The following is a 6,923-nucleotide window of genomic DNA, read 5'->3' as shown; positions in this document are numbered from 1 at the left end:
ACTAAGCTATCCAGGCACCCCAAATTCAGTTTTCAAATAGAGTGTATTTCACAACCTGCACCCCTTTCTTTTCATATGGGATAGAATCTGATATAATTGATCCAGAACAGAAGCAAGGAGAAGCGGGAGGAAATCTTTATGTAATTATCAACCTTCCCAGTTATTTTTGGCCAAATCAATAATTTCTGAAAATGACCATTTGTCAAATCCTTAGTTAAAACCCCATCCCTTAGAGGTGGTGGGCTCCTAGAGAACAAACCGAATCCCAGATACTTGGTGAAATGTCCTCCACCTGGTCTCAAAGTAAACCAAGCCCTCATTATATGTAGCTGAGGCTCCAGTGTGTTCACAAAACATGTGTCCTCTGAGATTCCTGACAAAAGCAAGCCCTCTACAGTTAAGGATTATATTTCTTGATTTGCACTCCTCTGAACAATGAAGGTTACTAGATAGGACATGGGTAAAGGGAGTCCATGGCACAAAAGGCTTCAAAACATGGAATTAAACAAAATGTAACTGTCTTCTCTACTGAAAAGTCACCTCAGAGACTATAATATGCTAATATTTAACAGAGATGCTCAATATTGCCTTGCAATAATTTTTGTTTGCTTCTCAATCTGGAACAGCTACCGTGGTCATCTCCATCTGCAAAAACTCCTAAATTCCCCCTAAAGGAATTTTTTCTTTTCAACAAGGTCCTCCTAAATTCCACTTATTTTGGGAATTCCTGATCATCTCTTTATTTGAATTCTCAGTAACTCACAGCTCAGAAATAATAAGTCGCTAGTCATCCTCTCACCTGTGATCGAGAAAACAATTTTTTCCCCAGTGAGAGTGAGAACCTTATTTGATTTAGATGACAATCCAAAGAATCCCAAGAGTCCCTGTGACCTCATTTCAAGCTTCACTGTTTGGAGAGGAATGACTCAAGACCAAGACTGTGTTTGTGTATTCAACCCTGAATGGGACTTGACCCAGCTTCCAACCCTGCTTGGCCAACTTGACTGCTACCCACCCAACCCCATCTCTCCAGTCCTACTGGCACATCTCCAAGTCAATTTAGAGTGAGAAACCAGCATATCTGACTGCAAAGATAGAGGAAAAGCCAACTGGCAAACAAACATCAGGACAGTTATGGAAAGATCAATTCAGTGGCAATACCTGGAATGGATTCTGACTTCTTCTCCTTCATGCTGCATCTACTCTATCATGTTTCTTGCTTAATGAGATATTTTAGATTTTTCTCTTCCTATCCGTACCCCTTACCAACACTGCAGTTTGGGATTCTATGATTTCATGACTGCCATTTATTTAACTATAGCTTCTTCATTCGGTTGTCTGCTTCAAGCTTAGCTTTTCTTTTCTCTCTTTTTTAAAAATATTTTATTATTTGAGATAGAGAGAGAGAGAAAGCACAAGCAAGCGGAGGTGGGGGCAGGGGTGAGAGAGAGGGAATAGTAGCAGGCTCTCCACTGAGCAGGGAGCCCAATGTGGGACTCGATCCCAGGACCCTGAGACCATGACCTGAGTCAAAGGCAGATGTCAAGCTTTTCTAACTCATCTGACATTTGGTTTTCAAAATCATTTTCTAAAATGCTGCCTTTATTACTTCCAGGGCTGAGAACAAGAAATGGAGCACTTGAATCTGAGATCTGAAGATCCTGGACCGTCTTTATTTACTTATATATATATTTTTTGTTTCTTTGCTTTTGCCTGTTTTGATTATAAGTCCAAGTTTGTGGGACGAAGTAGTTTTATAGCTCAAGCAGGGATGTATCAACCTTCCATTCTGTTAATATTGCTGTGATTGAAGTAAGTTCTGAGAAGCAAAAAGTTCCCATTCATGAATGATAAAAACTTTTAAAAACTTTATTGGAATGATGCGTCCGTATCATTCAAAGCGACAGGTATATCTGTGGCATATGAGTCATCAATCGGATTTCAAAAGCAAACGTTCCTATGCTATAGTTAAAAAAAAAAAAAAGTAATGTGCTCGACCTCTCATTAGGTAAATACAAAGATGATTTAAAATGTCCCAATTAGCTTGCTTGTGTTTGAGCTACACTTTCTGGAGTCAGGCTCAGTGGTGGTGATCCGTGCAGGCCTGACTTACGTGGGGGTAGAAGAGCAGGGACAATCAGACAGGTAACACCAGGTAGGTCTCACCTGGTGAGCATGCTCGGTCCAGGCTGGGGTCATTGATAAGGTCACCAGTGAGACTGTCTGGTCAGGTGGCAAGAAAGTGTATATGGTGGAAAAGGAAACCAGATCTGATGATCTTGAGACAGACTACCCTAAAATCTCCAAGAACATTGGGAATAACAGAATTTAGTCCGGTGTGGCGATGAGTCAGGATCTCAGACCAAGTGTCTTAGAACCGATCTCTCCCTGGCTCACTTTTCTTTCTTTCTCTCTCTCTCTCTCTTTCTTTCTCTCTCTCTCTCTCTCTCTCTTTCTTTCTTTCTTTCTTTCTTTCTCTTTCTTTCTTTCTTTCTTTCTTTCTTTCTTTCTTTCTTTCTTTCTTTCTTTCAAGATTTTATTTATTTATTCATGAGAGACACAGAGAGAAAGAGAGGCAGAGACACAGCCAGAGAGAGAAGCAGGCTTCCTGCGGGGAGCCCAAGGTGGGACTCTATCCCGGGACCCCAGGATCATGCCCTGGGCTGAAGGTGGCACTTAAACTGCTGAGCCACTAGGGCTGCCCCGTAGATCACTTTTTTATTCCTGTGTTGACTTCATCATCAGGAGGATTACCCCTTGGGGAATAAACTATGGCCGCTAGCCCCTCAGGCTTATCTTCTGTCCTTCTGGCAAACCTAGGGCAAGGGCACAGATTTCTAGGAATCCCAGTGAAGTCCTGTCCTTGAACCTCTGGATCTGGCTTATATATAGTTGCATTTTGGAAAACCAGGTGCTACGCAGACGGAAGACAGATTACTCTGACATCGAAAGTCAAGGGGATCCTTTTGGGGCTTCGAGATAATTCTTGGATGCAAAGTGTCTGATGCAAGTCTTGAGAGGGGGAGAACTGATGGTAAGAAAAGTGTTAGGTGAGAACACAAAGAACAAAGGCACATGGCTTCTTATCTGGTGACTTCATTTTCAGGAATGGTGAGTTCCCCAAAGAAAAGACAAGAGGTACACAGTAAAAACAGAGACTGGCATAATGCAGAAGTCTGAGACAAGTCCCGAGGCTACTGAGATCACATTCCTGCTTCCAGGAAACTTTCTTAAGTCAATAGATTAATAGAAATGATTTCTTGGGGCTAAAATAAATAAAGATTTGGCCACATTAAAAAAAGATTTTATTTATTTATTCATGAGAGACATAGAGAGGCAGAAACACAGGCAGAGGGAGAAGCAGGCTCCCTGTGGGGAGCCCAACGTGGGACTCAGATCCTATGACCTTGGGATCATGACCTCAGCCAAAGGCAGACAGACGCTCAACCACTGAGCCACCCAAGTGACCCTTGATCACAGTTATTAATTAAAGGTTTACTGGCTACCTGATGTGACTGCCACATTAGTACTCACGCCCTATGATCCAAAATATCATGCCCCTGCCCCCAACCAATCCCTCAGGACCCATTTTGGAATCCCTCATCTCCGCCAAGTCCCCCTCTTAATTTCTAGCTAATTGTTGATTGTCACAATGGCTCTGTTCTAAGAGGAATCGGTCACCGAGCTGGCATCCTGCTCTCCAGTCTTGACACTGCTGAGAAAGCTTTGTGGAGGAGAAATCTTCCTAAAAAAGCAAAGATTTTCCTGTCGATCTCCCCAGATGTCCCATAAAAGTAGACTCTCAAGAAAATTGCACAAGGCCCTCAGGATCTGGGTCCTGCTTTCTTCTCTATCATCATTTCTACGTTACTTCTAGCTCCCTACAAGCCCACACTTCATTCATGCTGAACCACAAGTAGTTTACAACACACAGTGCCCTCTCTCTTTTTCTCTCTCTCTCTCTTTTTTAAGATTTTGTTTATTCATGAGAGACACACAGAGAGAGGTAGAGACGCAGGCAGAGAGAGAAGCAGGCTCTGGGACTCCATCCTGCGACTCTAGGATCATTCCCTGGGTGGAAGGGAGGTGCTCAACTCCTGAGCCACTCAGGCATCCCCACAGTGCCCTCTCTTGACTCGGCCTTTTTGTGAGATGCTCTCAGACCGGAATGTCCAGCTCCATTCTTCCCTGGACCTATTAGTTCGTCAACAAATCTTTATTGGGCATCTCCTTGCACTAGATGATATGCTAGATGTCCCGATGTAGTACTGAGTAGTGGTCTTAGGCTCTTTGGAGTGTCTCTAGTCTAAGGGGGAGAACCTATAACGTCACAAATACTCATGAAGTCTGGAGATAACATTGCTGGGGACTCAGAGAATCTGCATCAGGAGACTTGAGCAAAGCAGGGATGAGGAAGGCATCCTTGAAGATATGTTCCAGCTGATAGCTGAAGGGTGAAGGGGATGTGTGTTATAGGTAGAGACACCATGGACCTTGAGACAGGAAGGGGAGGGCGTAAGTAAACCCTGAAAATGAATCTGATGAACGTGTAACACAATATCTGGTACTTGTGTTGAACACAATGCAGATGTGCATTCTAAGGATTGTGTGCGTATTTTGTCTCATTAAAATGATAAGCTCCTAAGGCTCATGTGTCCCCGTTTGCAGGACATACTCTGCTCTCCTGGATGCATCTTACCTCCTGTTCCTGCCCCAGGAAGAGGCTGACCTTCATCCATAACATCAATGGGCTCCTGAGCTCTCTGGCTTCCATGTTGGTGTGGCCGGTGGAGTTGGAAGGACATGGAAGGAGATCTGGGAGTGAGGGATGGACAGGAAAGGAATAGGGCAAGGGAGGGTCATAGAGATATCTTTTGGGGCAAAGAAAGGTTAAAAAAAAAAAAAGGTCCTGTGAAACATCCAAATTCTTTGAGCAGAACCATTCATGAGTCCATACACATCAATTACGCTCATTTTTACAAATGGCCAAAGGATGCTTTCTCTATTTTCCACACTGCTAGAAAGTCTTAGTATTTTTAAAGAATTATCTATCTATTTTAAATTATTATCTATCTATCTATCTACCTATCATCTATCTCATATATACCTACATCCACTTCTCTCTGTATGTATTTATCTATCTCTATATGGTGAGAACTTACGTATATAAGATTATATAGAAACATATATAAATAACACACGCACACACACACACACACACACACACACATATAAATTACTAGCCAGTATGTTAACCATAGTCATCTCTGGGCAGTAAAAGTTGAAATTTGGGATATGATTTATTATACTTCATTGTTTACTGCATTTTTAAAATATTATGCATTCTTGCTTCTGGGGCAGGTAGGAGAAGGTCGTCTGTAAAGATATTCCTCCCTCTACAGTGTAAACTCTCCATGGGTGGGCTGTGAGAGAAGATGAGCCATCCTCTGTACTTTGGGTTTAGTGTGAGTGGGTTTATGGGACACAGAGGGTAGGACACTGGGTGAGGATACTGCAGTAGGACTGGGGACCCACCAATGAGAGAGAAGTAAGCTGGAAGTCACCAAACATTAACCTCATTTATTCACCCGAGTACAAGACCAGCTTCTGCGGTAGTAAGAGTTTTTCATGGGACCCCCGGGTGGCTCAGTGTTTGAACATCTGCCTTCGGCTCAGGTCGTGATCCTGGAGTTCTGGGATTGAGTCCCATATCAGGCTTCCCGCAAGAAGCCTGCTTCTCACTCTGCCTATGTCTCTGTCTCTCTCTAGGTCTCTCATGAATAAATAAATAAAATCTTTTTTTTTTTTTTTGAAGCGCTTTTCCTGGCAGCACTCATCACTTTTAAGGAGTGGCTACATCCTATAATGTGGAAGGTCAGGAGAAAAGGAGAAACAAGAAAGTGCAACAGAGTCCATTGTGCTTGTTGGTATTTCTGTGGCCACTGCTCCTCTTTGAAAGCGCCCTAAGAACGATTAGCTGGAATGGTTTTCCATTCTAATAAATGCACCCGAGTGGATCAAAGACCAAGAATTTTCTAACAAGTTGTGGAATATGACTCCCTCTAATGTTATCCAGAGACTTTAATCAGTCTTTTTGATGCTTTCTCATGATTAAACATAATGTCACATATCTCTCCCCTGCTATTTGGTCCAGAAACATTCTTCCCCTGACTCTTTCCTGAGACATTCATTGCCTTAGGCGGTTCTGGGTTCTAGCAGTCAAGCTTGCCTCTTCTCTGAGGGGCTTTGTCTAGATGACTTCCTTCTGGGTTTTGAAAACTTCTCTCCCTCATTCCTTTCGACCTAAGGGCGGCAACAGCCCCGATGCTACTGGCCCAGGGTTACTGCACTGTACCTTGGCCTTTGCCTTATCCACTCTTCCGGAAATACTTCTGTCATAAATAACCTCCCTGCCATGAGTTATCCTGATGTGAATATCCTGTTTCCTGTTTAGCCTCTCACAGCTATACCTCTCTCACCAAAAATAACATCCCCATTAGTGCTGCCCAGTATGGCAGCCACTAGTCACCTGTGGATATTGAGTATCTGAAATGTGGCTGGTCCCGACAAAGATGTGCTGCAAAGGTAAAATACACACTAGATTTCGAAGCCTTGATGTGAAAGGAAAGAATCTAAAATGACCTCATAATTTTAATATGGACTACATGTTAAAGTCACATTTTTAGGTATGCTGGAGGTATTATTAAAATTGACCTCCCCTTTTTCTTTTCGGCTTTTTTTTTTTAAAGGTGGCTACGTGAAATTTTAAAGTTACCTATAAGACTTGTATTTATGGCTCGTAATTTATTTGTAATGTACAGAGCTGCCCTAGACATTGTGAGCACTCCTAAAACCATGTCTCCTAAGTATGTAGGTCTTTAACACCCACATAAAGAAGATACCTAGGTTTGAAACGTGAAAGT

The sequence above is a fragment of the Canis lupus genome, chromosome 5 (genome assembly GCF_003254725.2).
Source record: "Canis lupus dingo isolate Sandy chromosome 5, ASM325472v2, whole genome shotgun sequence".
In the NCBI taxonomy this organism is placed as follows: Eukaryota; Metazoa; Chordata; class Mammalia; order Carnivora; family Canidae; genus Canis; species Canis lupus.
The sequence above is the reverse complement of the archived record's forward strand: the minus strand, read 5'-3'. Positions refer to the sequence as shown.